Source organism: Melospiza melodia, chromosome 29 (assembly GCF_035770615.1).
Source record: "Melospiza melodia melodia isolate bMelMel2 chromosome 29, bMelMel2.pri, whole genome shotgun sequence".
In the NCBI taxonomy this organism is placed as follows: domain Eukaryota; kingdom Metazoa; phylum Chordata; class Aves; order Passeriformes; family Passerellidae; genus Melospiza; species Melospiza melodia.
This window is the reverse complement of record NC_086222.1, coordinates 3235232-3258296: the sequence shown is the minus strand read 5'-3', so window position 1 is coordinate 3258296 and position 23065 is coordinate 3235232.

Here is a 23065-nt window from a genome sequence, read left to right as displayed (position 1 = left end):
CTTTACAGCTGCCTTTTACTTTTCCATCAGCTGTATATTTTCATGGCCTCTTTCTTTAAGCCATGTTTGAACCAGGCTCTCCACACAGGAGGAAAAGCATGGCTGAGGGAATCCCAGCTTTATGTCACTAGAAAGTGTCCCAGGTGGGTGGAACCTTGATCCACCTCAAGGCAGCTCAGCTGCAAAGATTTTCTTTGTATTCTTTCCCTTTTTACCTGGATTTCCATTCACCATCACCTACATCTGGAGAGGAATCAGAATCACAGAAATTCTAGGTTAGAAGAGACCTTTAAGATCATCGAGTCCGACCCATGTTCTAACACCTCAACTAGATCATGGCACCAAGTGCCACATCCAGTCTTTTTTTAAACTCTTCGAGGGATGGTGACTCTGCCACCTCCCTTGGTAGATGATTCCAGTATTTGACCACTCTTTCTGTAAAATACTTCCTCCTTAATTCTAGCCTGTATCTCCCTTGGTGCAGCTTGAGACTGTGTCCTCTTGTTCTGTCTGTTGTTGCCCGGAGAAAGAGACCGACCCCAGCTCACCACAGCCACCCTTCAGGAAGTTGTAGAGGGTGATAAGGTCACCCCTGAGTCTCCTTTTCTCCAGGCTGAACAACCCCAGCTCCCGCAGTCATTCTTCACATGGCTTGTGCTCCAAGCCCCTCACCAGCACCGTTGCTCTCCTCTGGACACTCTCAAGCATCTCAACGTCCCTCCTAAACTGAGGGGCCCAGAACCGGATACAATACTCCAGGTGAGGCCTCACCAGGGCTGAGTTCAGGGGAAGAATGACCTCCCTGCTCCTGCTGGCCACACCATTCCTGACACTGGCCAGGATGCCATGGGCCTTCTTGGCCACCTGGGCACACTGCTGGCTCGTGTTCAGCCGACTGTCAGCCAGCACCCCCAGGAGATCTCTGCCCAGAGGATGTTTCAGTTTGTTTGCTGTTGTTTGATTTTCGCTGTGGACGGGTGAATCCAGGTGGAGGTTCCTCAGGGAGGGGAGGAAAGCAGGAAAGATTTCCAACAGATAAAAACATTCTTGTTTCTGGAGGAGAGGGATGGGAGGGGTTATGTGAGAGGAGAGGAGGGGATCAGCTGGGTCCTGGCAAGGGCTCACACTCCAACATCGAAGTCCCCACGTGAATGCCACACCCTGCCCTCTATTCATTTATCTAATTTATATTTATTTATGTCTATTTATTTATCTATTCATTTATCTAATTTATATTTATTTATGTCTATTTATTTATCCATTTAATTGTATAATTTATATTTATTTTAATCTATTTATTATCTATGTGTCTATATAATTTATATTTATTTTAATCTATTTATTATCTATTTGTTTAAATAATTTTATTTATTTCTATTTATTGATCTATTTATCTAATTTAGAGTTATTTCTATTTATTTTTTATCTATTTACTTATCTAATTTATATTTATTTATGTCTATTTATCCATTTTTCTATAATTTATATTTATTTTTATCTATTTATTATCTATTTATTTAAATAATTTGTATTTATTTCTATCTATTTATTGATCTATCTATCTATTTATCTAATTTATATTTATTTCTATCTATTTTTTATCTATTTATTTATCTAATTTATACTTATTTTGGTCCATTTATTTATACACTTATTTATATAATTTATATTTATTTCTATCTATTTTTTATCTATTTATTTCTCTGGTCATGATTTAGTCTCTGGTTATGATTTAGTTACTGGTTATGATTTAATTTCTGGTTATGATTTAGTCTCTGGTTATCATTTAGTTTCTGATTTTGATTTATGGTTTCTCTGGGTGCTCAGGCATTGATGGAACTGTTGGTGTTTGTGTGAGCCCAGTGCTGCTTCATCAAGGTGGAAATAAATTTGGGTTCAGACCCCTCTGCCTTCTGTCTCTGCCTGAAACCCAGCTCGACCCCAAATGGGCCCAATCTGGTGTTTCTGCTGCCTCCAGCCCTCTCTGTCCCCTCTCTTGTTCCTCCTGGGCCTCTCCTTAACACCTTGGTGACAATTAGGTGAGGGATGATGTGGCAGGTTTATCATTTAGTTTCTGGTCATGATTTAGTCTCTGGTTATGATTTAATTTCTGGTTTATGGTTTCGTTTCTGGTTATGATTTAGTTTCTGGTTTATGGTTTCGTTTCTGGTTATGATTTAGTTTCTGGTTATGATTTAATTTCTGGTTATGATTTAGTCTCTGGTTATCACTTAGTTTCTGATTTTTATTTATGGTTTCTCTGGGTGCTCAGGCATTGATGGAACTGTTGGTGTTTGTGTGAGCCCGGTGCTGCTTCATCAAGGTGGAAATAAATTTGGGTTCAGACCCTTCTGCCACTGCCTGAAACCCAGCTCGACCCCAAATGGACCCAAATTTTCCATGAAGGGCACATCTGCCTTCCCTGCAGCCCAGCCCAGCAGTGACACAGCCTCATTCAGAGCCATGAAAACAAATGCAAATCCCCGGGCCTGGTTTGTTCTGCTGGATTAGCCCAGATTCCCCCCCAGACTGATGCAGGGGCATTTGCAGGTGGTGTCTCTGTGGCACTCCTGGCATGCAGGGGGTTGGAAGTGGCCACTGTGGGCTCTGGCACTGCCAAAAAATCAAAAATAAAAAGGTTTTTTCCAGGATAAAGGGGTAGATGCAGAATCCTGACCCTTTGGAGCACAGATCCCTCCATCCCTGGGACCCTTCATTATTCCTCCAACTTTGCAACTCTCAAGGATTATCACTATAAAATAAAGCAGCCTTGGTAGGATGGGCTTTTTAGTTTTATTTTATTTTATTTTATTTGCTATGGGGTATAAAAATCTTGGGGTTTTTTTCCCCCAATAAAGGGGTGAATGCAGAATCCTGACCCTTTGCAGCACATATCTCTCCATCCCTGGGACCCTTCATCATTCCTCCAACTTTGCAGCTCTCAAGGATTATCACACTAAAACAACCAGCCCTGGTAGAATGGGCTTTTTAATTTTATTTTCTTTTATTTGCTCAGGGGTATAAAAATGGTATCTTTTAACCTGTCAGTTTGCATTTACAACCCAGCTGAGGTTTGAAAGAGGCTGTCCAAAATGAAACCCAAGAGTAATGGGAGTGTGTTGGGAGAGCCAGTGGGCATTGAATGGTCTCTGTGGTGGCAGAAAAGCCTTAGGCTTCAACTGATTGCTAATTATGCGGCTTTATTCCTTTTTAAGAAAACACCATGCAAGGTTTGTGAAGGAGGTAAAGTGTGTTAATCTGTGCAGAGTAACCGGTTTTGGGGTTGGTGGCTTTTTTCTTTATTTTTTCCCCTTTTTATTAAAAAAAAAAAAAAAATTCCTGTGCCTCAATTTGGTTTTACAGGCTGGTTTGAAAACGAAGCCACATTCTCAAGTCCTGCCACCCATCTCTAAGAGATGTGAAGGGCAGAAGTTATGCCACCTTAAAAAGAAAAAGAGAAAAAAGAAAAGGGGAAAAAAAGGAAAAAAAGAAAAGGGGGGGAAAAAAAAGAGAAAAGGGAAAAATAAAAAGAAAAGGGGGAAAAAAAAGAAAGGGGAAAAAAAAAAGAAAAAGGGAAAAGAAAAATAAAAAAAGCTCCAAACCCACGCTGTGCAGAGAGGGAGAGAGTTACAGCAAGTGGGCCCCCCGCTTTTCTCTGAGGGGGAATGTAAGCAGATCCTGCCTGAAACTGCTTCACTCAGCAGTTTTCAGCTTGTTTTAATTGGCCTGGCCTGAAAGAATCCTGAATGCTGTACCTGTGCCAATGAAAATGCAAATGTTTCCCCAGCCCGGGCTCCAGGGCCTGTCCCCAGCACAGGGACGGGCTGGGAAACGGGCAGGGCTTGTCCCCAGGCAGCTCTGGGGGACAAAGGGCTCTGGAAAATCCACTGTGGGCAGGGACAGGGCTGGGCTACCTGATGGAAGCGCAAGGGCGCTGGAAAATTGAGTGTGAGCAGGGGAATGGGCTTTGGAAAATCAAGTGCGAACAGGGAAAATTCAGTGTTACCTGCTGGAAGTCCAAGGGTGCTGGAAAATCGAGTGTGGACGGGGAAAATTCAGGGTTGGAAGTCCAAGTGTGTTGGAAAATTGAGTGTGAGCAGGAGAAATTCTGGGTAACCTGCTGGAAGCCCAAGGGCTTTAGAAAATCAAGTGTGAGTAGGGGAAATACTGGATTGGAAGTCCAAGGGCTTTGGAAAATCGAGTGTGAGCAGGGAAAATGCTGGGTTACCTGCTGGATGTCCAAGGGCTTTGGAATAACAAGTGTGAGCAGGGAAAATGCAGAATTGGAAGTCCAGAAGCGCTGGAAAATCAAGTGTGAACAAGGAAGTCCAAGGGTGTTACAAACTCAAGTGTGAGCAGGGGAAATGCTGGGCTACCCGCTGGAAGTCCAAGGGTGCTGGAAAATTGAGTGTGAGCAGGGAGAATTCAGGGTTGGAAGTCCAAGAGTGTTGGAAAATCAAGTGTGAACAGGGAAAATTCAGGGTTACCTGCTGGAAGTCCAAGGGTGTTGGAAACCTGGGCAGCCAAAGTGCTCTGGGCACCCTATTCCATCCCAAAACTCATTTTTCATGCTGTTCATCTCCACAAAGAAGCTGCATGAACCAAAAAAAACCCCAAACAAACACCAAACCAAGCTAAAGCAGCAAAAATTCCTTTAAAATTACTGATTTTTGTGTATTTCCTGTGTTTTTACACACCCCATGTGGGGCTGGGCTCTGCTATTCCTCCCAGATGGAAATTGTCCTTGTGCTGGGCATCCCTCAGGGTGACCATCCCTGGTGCAGATAACTCCACCATACAAATATTCCAAATTAAAAGCACTTTTTTTAGGCATCCACAAATCATCCCCCCTCCTAAAGGGCACATCCAAAAGTTCTGGAATGAGGGAAGAAGAAAAATTACCTGGCTCAGCTTCTTCTGCTGCCTCATGTCAAATAACAGCCCAGCTGTGAATTGGGAAAAAGAATTAATTTTCAATAATTGGTTGATCAATTCTTTTCTGCTTTTGCAATTCCCCATCCAGTAATGAATATGCATCCTCTGCATTTTCCAGAGAAATATCCAGCATCTTGGGGTATTTAAAATTAGATCTGTATACATTTACAGAGTAATGATTATTCTGAATTTCATCCGAGGCAATTAAAAAAGCATCATGATGACATTTAAGGTGATATTTTTCTCCCCTATGTTAAATAATTATAAATAATAATAATGATTAAACAAATTATTCTGTTCCTCCCAGTCTGGATCAACCTTTAGGTTAATAATCTAAATCATTAAAATTCATCTGTCTCTCCAAGGATTGAGCAGTTCAAAAAAATTGGAGGAACCTTTCAGCAGAAGGGTGATTGATAATTACCAAAGAAAAGATGTTTTGTGGGTGAAAACTGGGGCAGCTCAGCAGATTGGTTGGGTTTGATCCTGGTCAGGTTGAGGTGATGTTTTCAGCAAGTAAACTTTGGGTTTTTTATCAGTTTTATCAGCTGGATCCTCTTTGGGAGATGATGCAGGGGTCGAGTCCAAGGCAGTTTCCCAGCAGGCAGAGCCATGGCATGACCTCAGGTCACATTTTTGGGGATTATTTGTTAATTAGAATAGCAGTTAGGCCCTTTACCTGTAATTTTTTTTTTATTCTTTTTCCTCAAACTGCCTCTGTGAATGAGATTTTTCATGACTAATTTCAAGTTGAGACTGGTAGTGTCCATCACTTCCTCTGCTTCAGGGTTGGTTGGTTCCCCCCAGAGCTGCCTAAATCTCTTTATTTAGGATTTAAAGCATCCAAACAAAGAGTTGAGAATGGAAAATCAACTTTTGGGGCCCAGATGGATATCAGTTTGGATATCTATAATATATATATATCCAGGATACGGAATAAATATATAGAATATACCTATATGCAGATATAGAATATGCAGAATATGAAACAAATATATAGAATATACCTATATCCACATATGGAATATCCAGAATATTGAATAAAGATATAGAATATACATATATCCAGATATTAAATACCCAGAATATGCAATAAAGATATTGAATATACCTATATCCAGATATGGAATATCCAGAATATTGAATAAAGATATAGAATATACCTATATCTAGATATAAAATATCCAGAATATGGAATAAAGATATAGAATATACCTATACACCCTTTATATTTGGGACCAGAAAGATTTCCTATATAAAAAAACATAGATTAAGGACATAGAATAAGGATATTTGAACACCCCATTCAGAGGAATTGGGATCAAATGGATTCCCTAAATACAGGGAATAGAAAATAAGGATATAGAATATAGAGATATAGAATAAGGATAGAGAAACACCCCTTTCAAAGGAATTGGGACCAAATAGCTTCCCTAAATACAGGAAATACAGAATAAGGATATCAAATATAGAATAAGGATATAAAATATAGAATAGGGATGTAGAATAAGGGTATAGGAACAAGCCTTTCAAATTAATAGGGAGAAGATTCCCTAAATACAGAATATGGAATAAGGATATAGAATAAGGATATATAAACACCCCTTTCAAAGGAATTGGGACCAAATAGCTTCCCTAAATACAGAGAATACAGAATAAGGATATAGAATATAGAATAGGGATATAGAATATAGAATAGGGATATAAAATATAGGATAGGGATGTGGAATAAGGATATAGGAACCAAACAGATTCCCTAAACACAGGAAATATAGAATAAGGATATAGAATAGGGATATAGAACAAGGATATATAAATACCCCTTTGAAAGGAATTGGGACCAAATATCTTCCCTAAATACAGAGAATATAAAATAAGAATATAGAATAGGGATGTAAATAAGGATATAGAAACGCCTCTTTCAAAGGAATTGGGACCAAATGGATTCCCTAAATACAGGGAAATAAAATAAGGATATAGAGTATAGAATAAGGATAAAAAATACAGAATAAAGATATAGAATAAGGATATAGGAGCACCCCTTTCAAAGGAATAGGGACCAAAGAGATTCCCTAAATACAGAATATGGAATAAGGATATAGAATAGGGATGTAGAATAAAGATAAATAAACATCCCTTTCAAAGGAATTGGGACCAAAGAGATTCCTTAAATACAGAATATGGAATAAGGATATAAAATATAGAATGGGGATATAGAATAAGGATATAAAAAACACCCCTTTCAAAGGAATTGGGACCAAATATCTTCCCCAAATACAGAGAATATAAAATAAGAATATAGAATAGGGATGTAAATAAGGATATATAAACACCCCTTTCAAAGGAATTGGGACCAAACATTCCCTAAATACAGAATATGGAATAAGGATATAGAATAAGGATATAAAATATAGAATGGGCATATAGAATAAGGGTATAGAAATACCCTTTTTAAAGGAATTGGGACCAAACAGATTCCCTAAATACAGAATATGGAATAAGGACATGTAAACCCCACCTCCAAAGGGATCAGGACCAAACAGATTCCCTTTATCTGGAACGCAGCCCATGGCTACACAGAACCCAGACAAAATCTGGGGGACCACAAAGTTCCATCTGCCTTCACTGCACACGGAACCCGGCTGCTGAGAACTCTCCTCCTTCTCCCTCTTTTTTTCCCCCATTTTCCCATTTTAAACACATTTTTATGCTCCCATCTCCTTCCCCAGCACCCTGGGCGTCCCCTGCACCCCAGTTATCCCAGCTCCTGCTGGAAATCTGGAAACCCAGGGATCCTCCTGAGCGCAGCCCCTGCTGCTGCAGACAGACAGACAGACAGACAGGCTGCCATTCCCTGGAGAACAGCCCTGCTCAGGAAATGTTGCTATTTCCGCTCTGCTGCAGTCAGGAAATGAGGAGGAGGCAGCACTGGAGATATTTTTTGAATTTGACAGGATTTTTTTTTTTTTTCCCTCGTTTCAGAGCAAGGAATGCTCAGCCTGGCTGGGGGGTTGGAAGCCACGGGGGTGGCGTCAGATTTTGGGGCTGTGCAAGATTTTGGGGTTGTGTCAGAGCCAGGTTAAGGTCTGGGCTTTGAAAGCAGAAAAATGGGATCAAATAATCCAAATATTCCAAGGCTAAATAGTAAACATGACCTCATAAAGCATCTCTGCTTTCCCTTGCTGACGTCCTCACTGGCTTCTTTGACTTTAAACTGATTTTTTTAAAGTTGGTTTTGGTTTCAGTGTTTGCTTTGACATGGAATTAAATGATTCCAATTAAAAATTAATCGTTTTAATTCTGTTCAGAATCCAGAGCAGCACCTTTTGGGTGCTGCACGTGTGGAAATTCCCATCCAATCCCAGTGCACTGAGAAGGGATTCAGCTCCCCCATTTTAATACTGGCCCACTTTTACACTCATTTTAAATAGACTTTCTTCAAATTAATCTCATGAGATTGTAAAGCAGTCAAGGGTGCTTTAGTTTTAATGGAAGATGTGTGGCTAATTCCCTAGATTGTTTTAAAAATCTCCTTCTTATTAGTGGGAATATCCTGGAAATTCCTACTGCAAGTAGTGCTTGAAACCCTGCAAATGTTTCCAGTGGAGATGGAAGAATAGAAATGATTTAAAAACACCACCATTTAGTGGTATTTGAAAAATTTGTTGGTTTTAGAGTTAAATACAAGATAATTCTTGCAAAATATTTCAAATTTAGCTATTTTCAGAAACAGGCCCAGACTTTCTCTGAAGGTTTTCCTCTTTTCTTCCAAAAAAATCCATTTGATCAGAATTTGCCATTTCATCAAAATATTATTTTAAAAAGGCAACATGCATTCACTAGAGATGGATTTAAAGGGTTCTGCATTGAGACTGGATTTTTCTTCCATATATGAAAAAATAAGAGTAAATCTATAGTCAAAACTTGAAGTAAAAAGCAAAAAAGTAATTTCTAATGAGGGATAAACCATTTGTTTGGAAGTTTTGGGAGTTTTACAGGATTTAAAGCTTTCTCCTGGTGTTATTCCCCACAAAAATGTTGTTGCACCATTATCCTGATTTTTCCCACCCTGGTTCCCTGGAATCTTGTGGGATTCTGGCTGAAATATGAGCTCCATTTGTTGATGTTTTGGAAGCAGAGTCCCAAACCAGAGGCCAAAATCCTGCCATCACCTCGGGAAGGGCCTCTGCCCTAAGAGTGGCTCTTCCAAAAGTTCCTACAGCAAAGCCTTTCCCAAGGAAGGGATGCATGGAACAGCTGGATCTGCACCCAGAGCAGCCAGATCTCCTGTCTGAAGCCCTGTGGTGTTCAGGGGTTAGAAATGTGTGCTTGGACTTCCAAACTGGGATCCCAGCTGGATTTTCATGCTGCAGATTCTTGGTGATTTTCCTGCAATCCCAAGATCTGCTTTGTTGTGCCATGCCACGTTTGGCTTCCCACGGGTGGAACTGTGGAGTGGTTTGGGCTGGAAAAGACCTTAAAGGTCCTCAGTTTGGGTTGAGGTTGGCAAGGGAAGCTGAGTGTGGTCCTGGAGCAGCTCAAAGAGCAGCAGAGCCATGGATTGCAGGTCTGGAGGGGCAAAAAAGATGGAGAAAAGGTGAAATTATTTTCTTGTGGTCATCTAGATGGAAAACAGGCAAAGATAAATCTGACCTGCCCTGCTAAGCTCTTCCCTCAGTACCCAGTGCCTCCCAAGCCTTGTCCCAGATCCCTGATTCAGAGAATTCACAGAATGACCCTCAAGATCATCGAGTCCAACCCAGCCCAAACACCTCACCCAAACCCTGGCACCCAGTGCCACATCCAGGCTTTGTTAAACACATCAGGGAAGGGGACTCCACCACCTCCCTGGGCAGAACATTCCAGAACTTTATCACCCTTGCTGGAAAACACTTTTCCCTGCTATCCAACCTGTATTTCTCTTGGTGCAGCTGGAGGCTGTGTGCTCTGGCTGTGTCAGTGCTGCTGCAGACAGAGCCCAGCCCCAGCTGAGCACAGGCACCTTTCAGGAGCTGTGAGAGTGATGGGGACACCCCTGAGTTTCCTTTTCTCCAGGCTGAGCACCCCCAGCTCCCTCAGGGGTTCCTCACAGGGTTTGTGTTTCAAAGCCCTCACCAGCCTCGTTGTCCCCTCTGGACACATTCAAGGATCTCAAGGTCCTTCCCAAACTGAGGGCCCAGAGCTGGACACAGCATTCCAGGTGTGCGCTCACCACTGAGCTCACTGGGGCCCAGTAAACACAAATATTGCTCCTGACACGTGGAGAACCACTCAGGTGCCCCCCATCCATCCATCTCAGCCCTGTGAGCAGCCCCCATCACCCAGGGGTGTCTGCAGGCTCAACCAGGCCGAGTTTCCTTTTCTGAGTCTCCTTTTCTCCAGGCTGAGCACCCCCAGCTCCCTCAGTGGTTCCTCACAGGGTGTTCCAAACCCCTCACCAGCCTCGTTGTCCCCTCTGGACACATTCAAGGTTCTCAATGTCCTTCCCAAACTGAGGGGCCAGAGCTGGGCCCTCACTCAAGCTGTGCCCTCACCAGTGCCCAATATATTCCAACTGAGCTCAGTGTGGCCAAGGCAACACAAATATTGCTCCTCACACGTGGAGAACCACTCAGGTGCCCCCCATCCATCCATCTCAGCCCTGTGAACAGCACTCATCACCCAGGGGTGTCTGCAGGCTCAACCATGCTGAGTCTCCTGAGTCTCCTTTTCTGCAGGCGGAGCACCCCCAGTTCCTCTCAGGGTTTGTGTTCCAAACCCCTCTCCAGCCTTTTTTCCCCCTCTGGACACAAAGATCTCAAGGATCTTCAAGGATCTTCAAGGATCTCAAGGTCCTTCCCAAACTGAGGAGCCAGAACTGGACACAGCACTTGAGGTGTGCCCAGTATATTCCCAATGAGCTCATTAGGGCCAAGGCAACACAAATATTGCTCCTGACACATGGAGAGCAGCTCAGGTGCCCCTCATCCATCCATCTCAGCCCTGTGAACAGCCCCCATCACCCAGGGGTGTCTGCAGGCTGAGGCAGGCCCTGGGGATTTTGGCTGGGCCTGCAGGAGGAGCCTCCAGCCCTGTTTGGTTTGGGATTTCCGTAGCAGAGCACAAATAACGTTTGCTCATGAGGCAGAGCAGGGACACGGTGCCAGAAATAGAGGACTAGAGGCTCCTGACAATCCTGCAGGATGTTGCTGTGGTGTTATCATATGATTCATCCACTATGAGGCTGAACAATCGCTAACCTCAAGACACTCTCACTTTCACGCCCTCTGACACACATTCCACAGAGGACACAAATATCCTCTGCATGAGTAAAACCTCAGGGCTGGGGTTTTTAACTCCTAAAGGTCACTTTGTGAGTGTTCAGATGTTGAGTTGGAGCTTTGCTGCCCAGTCCTTGAGCGTGGCGAGGGTTTCTGTCAGTGCTGTGACATGCTGGCTTAGAAAATCCTTTTTGGATGCTGATCACAGTCATGGCTGTGGAGAGGGACTCCAAAAAAGCCCATGGTGGAAACCACTGAAATCAATTACAAAGTGAATAAATTTGGCCCAGATGTTGTGATACAACTGAGCTGAAGGCAGGAGGGAGTTGGGATGAGGAAGAGATCCAGGAAAGCTGGAAAAGACATGGCTGGAGGCATTCAGGGCCTTGCAGGAAGAAAAGAGGAGAAGTTTTTTCTTCTCATAAAAAACCTCTTGCTTGGTGGCAGCAATGGCACCTGGTACCAGGTGAGCAGCTGAATTTGGAGACCTTTAGTTCCAAACTGGCACATCCTGAACATCCCCCACCATGGAGAACAGCTGGATAATGGATGAGCTTCTATGCAATTCCTTCTATTGGAAGTGTTTCGTTATTGTGCCATGCTTGAGGGCCACCAGTGGCTGTGCACTTGGTGGTTCTGTTTATTTAATTGGATTTCATTTACTCCTGGACCCCGAGCTTGGTTCTTGCGGGTGGTGGCCCCTCCAGGCCGGGGCTGTTTTCCCTTGCGAGCTCGCAGCACTAGATGGCAGTGTAATGGCAAAAACCTGCCCTGCCGGGGAGCAAAAGGCCAACTTCACCCCAAAAAACCACCCGCGGTGAAATTTAAAATTTGAACGAAAAACAACCAGGCCTTAAAAATGCCTCTCCAAGTTCCCTTAATCCCATAACAGGCTCCTGTCCCACAACAGGACAAGGTCTTCACTGATGACCCAGTGGCACAGGAGCGGTGCCAGTTGATGCCACCCACAGGTTTGGCCCACAGCAGCATCACAGGCAGACCTGTACAGAATATTTGCTCAGGAGATTTGGGTGAGGTCTAAAAATGCAGAAGCACCAAAACAAACAAACATGATATTTTTCTTCAAAATGAAGCTCGTAGTTCCTTACCAGGATCGTGTTTGGAGTTACTTTGCAGCCCTAGAGGTTATGGTAGAATAAATTATGGTCAAATAAATTAGAAAAAATTAAGCTGTGGATCATCTCCTTTCAGATCTCTGCAGATTTAATCCCAATTTTGTGGTCCCAAAAGGAGATTTAAGTGTTGCACAGGCTTGATGCTCTGTAGGGAAAATTCCATGCCATGGAAGCACATGGGGTGCATGCTTTTGTGTTTGTTTTCTTAATTCTGGATTAGCACCCTCATTTATGACCAGGCCTTTAAAAAAAAGGAGGAAAATGTCACAGTATCGAAAAATAAACAGGGTAAAAATAAAAATCATAATAATAATAAAATGGCAGAAGTACTATGGCCCTTTCTGGACGTCACCAAGACAGCTGCTGGCCCCGAGCGAGATCTGAAGGTCTTTGTTAGGAAACGTTATTGCTGAGATTTTCACTGTTTGGATTTCCTGTTTTCCTCACTTCTGGACCCTTTAACTTTTGTAATCGAAGCAGGGTCAGCTCTGGTCATCCGTGGGGAAACAGGCTGGCTGTGAACAACAAGTGCTGCTGGAGGTGAGCGCTGGGGAGGTGCTGGAGCCAGCCAGGATCCTCACACCGGCTGCTCTGACCCTCTGGGCCCTGCTGGCCAAAATTCCTCCCTGTCTGCATGAAAAATACCCAGCCTTGGTTCTGAAATGTTGAGTGACGGGAATCCACCCACTGGCCTTCAGGAGCTCCTGAAGGGGGGAATTGAATCTGGCTGATTAAAAATGAGTGTCTTGGTTTTGGTCAAAACCTACTTATGTTTAATCTTCTACCTGTTTGTATTTCTCATGGAAATTTTTTTGTCTTTGATGTCCTTAGATAAAGATATGCCCCAAAAGATGTTCCAAAAGCCATCGTCTCCCAGATAAGATGTGAAAGTCAGATAGGAACCAACTGATCTCTCTCAAATACCATAATATTTTTAGGATGTGCCAAAATCCATTCAGGTCTGACCATCCACAAACTCCCCAGGCAGTGTTGGTGTCATAAATTCTTTTAGCAGTCCTGGGCTGGGCTGGGGATCTCTGTGTCTCCATTGGCTGCACATTGGGACAACTTTCCTTGCAATAATTAAATTCAGCTAGAAGGGATGAAATGAAAGCAGTTTAAAGGTGCAGGACTGGAAAGAAAGGTTTAAAAGTCCTCCTCACTTAAAATAAGCCCATTGTGGTGGGGGCTGGTGAGTTGCTGTGTGAGATTCTTTGTCACTGTGTAATATTTAACAGTTTCTGAGTTATCACAGCTGTACAACATGAGCAGGTACCAGGTGAGCCTGAATCTGTCTGTCAGCTTTGAGTGGAGTCTGGAGGAGCACCTGCCAAGGTGTGCTGAGCGCATTTTCCCTCCTGGACATGCTTTTGGTGTAAGATAAACTTGGGATGTCACCATCCCTGGGGGATGGCCAGGAATTCTGCTGGGTGCCATCAGCATCCTTCTTTTCCTTCCCACCATTCAGTGTCCTGAATCAAACACTGATTTTGGCCAGCCGGGTCTGCTCTGGAAGGTGATCTTCACATGGCTAAAAAGCTTCATTCCCTTCCCGATTATCCATGGTCCATTGCCTCAGTTACCCACTGGCTTTTCTCAGGGCCATGGTGGCACAGCTCATCCATGAGTTCTTTGTGACAGTGAAATCTTTCCAGCCACAACTGAAATTAAGTTTAATTGGGAAAACTTTCACAGGGTTGGATTTATCCCAGGACCTGCAACCAACATTTTGGTTTTCACCTTCAAATCCATGAGTGTAATTGATGCCAGGGCTTCTCATTTACGGAGAAGGGAGGCAGAGAAATCACCTGGGGTTAGATCAGTGTTGTCCATGTATGAGGAGATTTGGGTCCGTGGGTTGCTGGATGGTCACTGTGTGGTTCCAGTGAGGTTGTCAGGGATCTGAAGGTCTCAGGGCACACTGAATTATGAATTCCTGAATTATATCTGAGTCCTTTGTGACAGAGAAATCCTTCAGGCTACAACTGAAATTAAGTTTAATTGGAAAAACTTTCAGTGTTGGATTTGCCTTAAGACCTCCAACCAACATTTTGGTTTTCACCTTCAAATCCATGGGGGTAATTAATGCCATGCTGATTTTAAGGTTTCTCATTTATGGGGAAGGGAGGCAGAGAAATCACCTGGGGCTGTGTCAGTCCATCCATGTACCAGGAGATTTGGGGGTGGATGGTCAGTGTGTGGTTCCAGCGAGGTTGCCAGGAATCTGAAGGTCTCAGGGCACGCTGAATTATGGATTTCTGAGTTCTGTGTGGAGCAAGAGGGCTCGGGGCGCTGCATTCCCATCCCGCTCCTGCCGAGCAGGTGGAGCGGGCAGCAGCCCCATCCCTCCCACTCGCTGGCTTCCCGGCAGCGCTGCTCAACAGGACGCGGTGATTTACGAGGCCAAGGGCCAGCAGGAAATTCCGACCTCCGCCCCCCCGGAGGCCGGAGGAAGCCGGGGCAGCTCCGTCCCTGACTCAGAGCCGCTCCTGAGTCACCGCGGCCGCTCCGAGCCCCGCTCGCCCTTCCCTGGCTCTGCCGCTGATGGAGAGAGACGGACAGACTGACGCGGTGATCAGAATCTGATTTTATTGCAGGATAAAAACGCTTATATACTATTTTAGGGAGATTTTAACCTGATCGTTGTAGTACGCATTGTAGTAATGTGTACTAGAATGGTTAGGTTAAAATCACACACACAAATTTATGTATATAACAACATCTCTTGCTGGCAGAGTTTAATGAGTGTGACCGTGTTCACAGGGGTCTGAGGATGAGGGAAGAGACGAGGATCTGACTCCATGTTTCAGAAGGCTTGATTTATTATTTTATTATATATATTACATTAAAACTATACTAAAAGAATAGAAGAAAGGATTTCATCAGAAGGCTGGCTAAGAATAGAATAGCAAAGAATGATAACAAAGATTTGTGCCTTGGCTCTCAGTCCGACCCAGCTGACTGCGATTGGCCATTAATTAGAAACAACCACACGAGACCAATCCCAGATGCACCTGTTGCATTCCACAGCAGCAGATAACCATTGTTTGCATTTTGTTCCTGAGGCCTTTCAGCTTCTCAGGAGGAAAAAATCCTAAGGAAAGGATTTTTCATAAAAGATGTCTGCGACAAACGGGATTTTCTTTCTCTGGTAAACCTGTTTGATTGAATCTTTTTGCAATCTAGGTCTAATTTTCAAAGTTCCCTTTGCTTTTGCCAAGGCATTTTGTCTATCAGTTCTCTTATGCTAACAAGGTTTGAAATACTCTCTGACTCGTGCACCCCAATTTGGGTCCAGCTGGAATCCCATAAATCCCACCAGCTGGAATTCACTGGTGCTACTGGAGGAGGAAATGCGTGGTTTAAAATAAAAATCCCGATTTGGTTAATGCTATTCTTTAATAAACAACTTATGGCAGGTGCCTGGCAGCTTATGATAATTAACGGGGTATTTGCCGGGATCAGAAAATGCGCTGAGCTGAACAAGTCTCTCATCTGTCCTTGGCTCGCTGCAGCGGGATGGGGTCATTGGCTGTCTGGCTGCAGATAATAAATCAAAGGGCTGGAGAAACTGCAGGAGAGAGGGCATGAACTGCCCGAACATTCAGCTCATTGTGGCAGCGAGCGCGGAGCTTTCCCAGCCGCATTTTCGCTTCTCTGCAGCCCAGCTATTCCCTGCGGGCGGCTGGGCTGTCCGAGTAAACAGAGGTCGCTTTACCTTGCCCAAACAATGACTTTGCTGCAGCTCTGCCAGCTCTGGAGCAGCCAGAGTCAGCTTTGAAGGGTGTCAGGGAGAGTGGATCGTGCTGGTGTGCTTGGGGCAGGGTTTGGGATGCTCAGGGATGCTGCCCTGGTGCGATCAGCTGATCCCTGAGTAAAAAAGTCCTTGGACCCTGAGTCTGAGCAAACAGAGGTCACTTTACCCTGCTTAAACAATAATTTTGCTGCTCTGGAGCAGTCAGAGCGAGCTTTAAAGGCTGCCAGGGAGAGGGGATCAGGCTGGTGTGCTTGGGGCAGGGTTTGGGATGCTCAGGGATGCTCAGGGGTGCTGCTGTGGTGAGATCAGCAGATCCCTGAGTCTGAGTAAACAATTATTTACCTTGCCTAAACAATGATTTTGCTACAGCTCTGCCAGCTCTGGAGCAGCCAGAGCCAGCTTTGAAGGGTGTCAGGGAGAGTGGATCGTGCTGGTGTGCTTGGGGCAGGGTTTGGGATGCTCAGGGATGCTGCCCTGGTGCGATCAGCTGATCCCTGAGTAAAAAAGTCCTTGGACCCTGAGTCTGAGCAAACAGAGGTCACTTTACCCTGCTTAAACAATAATTTTGCTGCTCTGGAGCAGTCAGAGCGAGCTTTAAAGGCTGCCGGGGACAGGGGATCAGGCTGGTGTGCTTGGGGCAGGGTTTGGGATGCTCAGGGATGCTCAGGGATGCTGCTGTGGTGGGATCAGCTGATCCCTGAGTCTGAGTAAACAATGATTTACCTTGCCCAAACAATAACTTTGCTGCAGCTTTGCCAGCTCTGGAGCAAGCAGAGTGAGCTCTAAAGGCTGTCAGGGAGAGTGGATCGTGCTGGTGTGCTTGGGGCAGGGTTTGGGATGCTCAGGGATGCTGCCCTGGTGGGATCAGCTGATCCCTGAGCGAGGATGGAGCTCGCCAAGGAGCAGAGTGGCTGAGGAGGAAGCAGGCAGGAGCTGGGGGAGTGGAGAAGGGATGACTTTCCTCTGATGTCAAAAATCCCATCATTCAGTGCTCGCCGTGCAAAAGGCGAGAGGAGAAGAATGTGGAGAGAGTGAGGGAGACAGGGCGGAGGAATGAAGGGAGAGGACAGGCTGGTTCTCCCCCTGAATCCTGCGGGCTGAGCTTGCCCTCCCTGGCAGGACGGAGAAATCAGGCTGGTCCCGAGTGCCCAGCCCTGCAGAGCCTTGCCAGCCCCAGGGATTGCTCCCAACCCCATCCCGATCTGGACTTGGTTAGTACTGCCTTGGTGTGAATAATCAGGCAGATAAAAAATTGTCCAGAAAAACTTACAGCACTTTCCACAGGGCTCTCTTTGCCTTTAGCTTTCATTTTCTGGCAGTTTGAATTTCCTGCTCACTGTGCTCGGTGCCTGATGCTCGCAGGATTTCTGCAGAAAGGAGCAGGGCTGGATGGAAGTGAAGAAAACAGCAGAGCTGGAGCTGCCCTGGAGCTCTGTGCAGGTTCCTATTTCATCCTTCCGAGGGGCTGAATATCAAAAAGGTGCCAGGTTTTGTCCTTCATGCATTTTGCTGTGTGCCTGTAATTAGTTTCTCAAATGAAAAAGCTTTCTCAATTGGGGAAAAAAAAAAAAAAAAAAAAAAAGAAAAACAAAAGAAAAAAAAAAAAAGCAGGAAAACCAACCCCCCACATTTTTGGCAATGGGTTGTCTTTCTAAGCAATTAATTAAGAGCTGATTTTAAAAGAATTTGAATGAATCCTTGCACTCTGTGTGTCAAGCATGGATTTTGTATTAATCACTTCACTGCTCGCTGGCTGAATAAGGACTGAAAAAAGATGCAGGCAGTAAAAATTTCCCCAGGAAATGAATCAGACGGGGAACCTTTGCCTCATCTCGCCTCCTCCGAGTGAAGAAAGAGAGGATTTTGTCCATGGTGGGTCAGTTTACAAACTAGGGTGAGTCAGAGGGAGTGATGCATTTCACAGCAATGCAGCTGCATGCAGCCCTGCATGGCAGTCAGGAGAACCAGGAGTGAATCTTTGTGCCCATGATAGCCAGGAGAAGGAAAATGCAACCTGTGTGCCAGCCAGCCCTCACTGCCTTTAAAACCAGCGCCAAAATTCCCTCTGGGAATGGGAATTCCCTGCCCATGGGAGCAGGGAAATCCCTCGGGAATTGGAATTTCCATTTGTAAGGCAGAAATGTGGATTTTTTAATAAGGTGCTGGGGGAAGATGCAGCTTTTTCACTGGAATTTTCAGTGGGATCCAATGTCCAGTCAAAGGTGGGTGCATCACCCCTTTGGGATAAAAATCAGGAGCAGGTGGGAAGCGCTGCTGTCTCCGGAGTTGGCTGAAATACATTTCAAGTTTGCATTGCAAGTTTGCATTACAAGTTTGGAGTTTTCCAAAATGCTGGACAAATATTTATGTTTTTTCCCCCCCAAGCACCAGCCTTTGTTAGTGTTGGAGCTGTTAAAGGATGTGCAAAATCTGCTGTCGTGAAAGCACCATCAAGATTTGCTGTTGATGTTTGGGTTGTGGGCGAGATAATGACATTGAGCTGAGAGTCTGAGCTGAAAAATGAAAATTTTCATCGTTTTCCCTGGTGCCACTTTCCCCAGTGTTTCCTGAGACTGAACCTTGTTAAATGTGTCAGTCCTTGTGGGTTTGGGGTTGTTTGAGTGGCTTTTCTGTAGTTTTCCAGGCTGTAGCAGTGTTTAGGCAAGAGGGTGAAATATTTGGTGGGTCAGTGGTGAGATCGCAATTTATGCTGGCTGAGATTGGTGTCCTAAAGAAAAATAAGAGGAATAAGAGGAATGTGGGGATAAAAAGAGGAGTAAGAGGAATGTGGGGATAATAAAAGGAATAAGAGGAATGTGAGGATAATAAGAGGAATGGCTGAGATGCTGCAGATCTTTCTTTGGGATAATGCTCATCCTTGGAAAGATCTGTAATTAAATCTCAATTTAATGTCTGTTTATCAGTGCAGTTTTTCAACCTCTTGGCTCAAAGACAATCCCAATCTGCAAATATCAAAGTGGCAACACTGGGGCAAAAAAATCATGGGAAGGAGGTGGAGAATGGCAGACCTGGAGTCAAATTTAAATTTTCGAAGTGCTTGGCCAGCACTTTAACCACGAATCCTCTTCTCTTTAGGGTTAAACATTTCCTCTTAGAAAAAAAAGATCCAGAGGCTCTTGATTATCCATGCAAAACAGGCCAGGGCTTTGATTTGTAAGGTTTTGTCTGCCACCCTTTTAAACGGATGAAGCTTAATTTAGATCCCCACAAGAAAAAAAAAATCAAAATTCGACGGCGGAGACGCAGCCCCACTTTCCCTCTCTTATCCCGGGCCATCATTCCCCACACTTCCCCTTTTTCTCCTCCAAAAAATAAAATAAAATAATAAAAAAAAAATTTAAAAAAACCCCTCACTTTGAACGGAACACATTTGGGGGATAGGGGAACAATTAAAGCAATGATGTGTGTGCTTCAAGGAGAAAAGCGAGCTGCGGTAGCTGTGCTTTGACAGGTCTTTGGAGGATTTCAAGGAAGTTACACCCACTTCATTCATGATAATCGGCTGTTTAACGCCGAGCAGCTCGGTGTTATGAATGAAGAGGGAGCGTGTTTTGGCTTGCAGAACAACTCGCAAATCTAATGCTTCACTCGTCAAAGAACCAGCCACGTTCATCCCCCCCCCCCCCCAAAAAAAAAAAAAAAAAAAACAATAAAAATCTTGACTTCATTCTTGAAAATAATGGGAAAAAAATCCTGCAGCACCTAAAGGTGCATCTTCTTTTTTGTAGGGATCCAAAAATGTTTTGCTTCCCTTTGGCGTATTTGTAAATCTTTGTGGGTGGATGAATTGGGGAAGAAAATGCAGCCTGAGCTGGACTTTGGTGCAGCTAAATCCAGGTCCTGGTGGCTTTTTGTGTGTTTGATCAGAACAAGCTGAATTGTTGGATTTCCCATCATTCTGGGGGCAAAAAGAAAACAGAAGGGAAGAAATGAAGGAATAAGTTTTGATTTGGATGGATTGCAGAGGCTCTGTGGGCTCATTGATTAGGAACAAATCAACTTTTTGACTCATTGATTAGGATTAAATTGATTCCACAAATCCAGCTCCAATTGAAGCTGGATTTGTGGGATATCATGATTTCCTGGAGCTGCCATGTGCCTTCATCCCTTCTGCTTTATAGACTTGGATGTCACCTGGGAGGTTGTTGGAGGTCAGGATATGTTGAATTAAAGACAAAAATACTTTGAGGGAGCCTTTCTGCCTTCCCTCATTCCCAGTTCTTTGGGGATAAAATGGATTTTTGTGGAGGAGCAACGTGCCCATCCATGGCACTGCCTCCTCCAGCAGGAGGGAAGGGATCTGTGCCTGGGCAGGAAGGAATGCAGCTCCTTTGATCCCACAAACACCCACAGGTGCTTGCAAAACCTTTGTCGTGGAGCTGAGCTGAATCTTTATTAATTGGAGTTGAGGAAGGAACGTGTGGGATCATTTCCCTCCCTGGATTTGGGGCAAAAGTGCCAGCTGGGGTGGTTCAAATTCGAGCAGAGTTTGACAAAGTTTTAATTGGTGAATCCATCGAGGGCTGGGCTGGGCTTGTGGAGATGATCTCTCCCTGAAAGGGGAAGTTTTGCTCAAAAGAAACCCCCAAAAAATCAATTGGAGCAAACACAACTCCAACTGATGATCTTCCATCTCTGGTCTGAAATAATTCCCAGAACAGCGTTTGGCTCAAGGCAGGATCTCACTGCAATCCTTTCCACTTAAACGTGGGGAAATGGGAATTTTGGGCAAAAAGGGCTGAAGGCAGAGGTGGGTTGGATGGAGCCTGGGATGGGAGGGATTAATTTCAAGCAGAGTTTGCAAAGTTTTAATTGGTGAATCCATCGAGGGCTGGGCTGGGCTTGTGGAGATGATCTCTCCCTGAAAGGGGAAGTTTTGCTCAAAAGAAACCCCCAAAAAATCAATTGGGGCAAACAAAACTCCAGCTGATGATCTTCCATCTCTGGTCAGCAGCTGGGAGCCTCAGATGAAGGTGGGAAAATAAATTTTCCTCCTTGCTTTACACTGAAATAATTTCCAGAACAGCGTTTGGCTCAAGGCAGGATCTCACTGCAGCCATTTCCACTTAAATTGGGGGAAAAGGGAATTTTGGGCAAAAAGGGCTGAAGGCAGAGGTGGGTTGGATGGAGCCTGGCATAGGAGGGAGGGTGAGCATCACTTCTTCATTTCCTACACAATAACTTAACCCTTTCCTTCTTCTTTTCCCTCACAGAGCCGTGTTTGGGGCGAACCAAGGCCTGAGCAGATCCTTTTCCATTTCCACTCCTTTCCAGGGTGAGTGAATCCTCTTGTCTCCACTCCTGCTGCCGTGTCCTGTGCAGCTCCAAAGTGTGACTTGAGGTTCAGGGGAAAATCTCTCTTTTCCTAATCTTTGCACTGATAACACAGAGCCTAATTTAGCAGCAGTCAGGCAGAACATTTGGATTTTGTCATCCATTTCCAAAACTATTGTTGGCTTCTTATTCCTTTGTTTCCACACACCATCACCCCCAGCTCGTTTCAGATTTACATTTTCTTGGAGGTGCCAAAAGATAAGGTAATGCCAACTTGATGATTAATTAGCTAATACTTTCCTCTGCCCTGAGATGGAAAGCCTTTATCTGAGTCACCTATTAATTATTATTTTATTTATGGGTGCATTTGAAGGGACTCCAGTTCTGCCCTCCTGAGAAATTTGGGCAGGAATTTATAGGAAAAGGATGAAAGAAAGCCAAAGGAACTTCAAATTATTTTCAGAGAATAAGTCTTAATGTTGAGGTCAGGGTGCTTTTTGATCTATATTTTGCAAGCCCTGAGCAATATCACAGTCTTATTGTCAAAATCACTGGAAATACAGAGTTCTAAGGCTTTCCAGCATCCTTAGAGATGCAAAAATCAATAAAAACCTTGATTTTTATTGGCTGTGGGCCTTGCTCAGCCATTCCTAAGCTCAGCCTACTTGCTGGGCTTGGGAAAGTTGTGAGGAAAACTCACCTGGGGCACTTCTGATGTGGAAGTTTCCATAAGCTTGGTGCTGGTGCACATCCCTTTGTTTTGGGAGCTGGGGAGAGGCTGCAGATATTTCCTCCCAGGTGAGAATCTTTGGGATTGTCCTGCTCAAATCCAGCTCCAAATGCCTTTTTCTGGCTTCAATTAAAAGTGGGATATTTGGGATTCAAGCTGGAGCTCAGAGCCAGGGCATGGTCATGCAAGGTGCCATAAATGCATTAACACAGGAGCAGGGACGTGGAGAAGTTTAATTAATAATGTTAAAGTTTAATTTAATAATGATAAAAAAGGGGCAAACTGGGGTTGGATAATGAAGATGAATTTATTGTGGGTGAGTTTGGTTACCTCATCCTCCTGAGACCATGATGAGGAATGAGGTAATTTTATGGCAATGTGAGAACCCTGCCTGTGGGCAGGAATGAATGCCAGGCATGGGAGAGGTGCTGCACAGCCAGGGACAATCCAGGAGGACACCAGGGAGGGACAATCCAGGAGGACACCAGGCAGTGACAATCCAGCAGGGACAATCCAGGAGAACACCAAGAATGGGAAATCCAGGCAGGGACAATGCAGGCAGGGACAATCCAGGAGGGACAATCCAGGAGGACACCAAGCAGGGACAACCCAGGAGGACACCAGGGAGGGACAATCCCAGAGGACACCAGGCAGCAAGAAAAGCTGCAGAAGAGTTCCAAGAGCTCTGTGCACAAAGGTGAACCACCCAGGAAATCCCTTTGTAAACCTTTGGGATTGTCTTGGTTTGGAAAGACAGGAGTCTGCTAAGGAAGGCAGGAGCCTCCCCTGAAGTAGAGAATGTAAACCCCCTCCCTCCAAATTGCTATAAATTTTAAATTAAGGAGTTCTCGGACAAAAATATGGGAGCAGGAATAACAGTTCTTTATTAGGGAAGAAAATAAAAGGATAAAATAAACAATGCAGTACACTAGAACAACACTGCCAGAGTCAG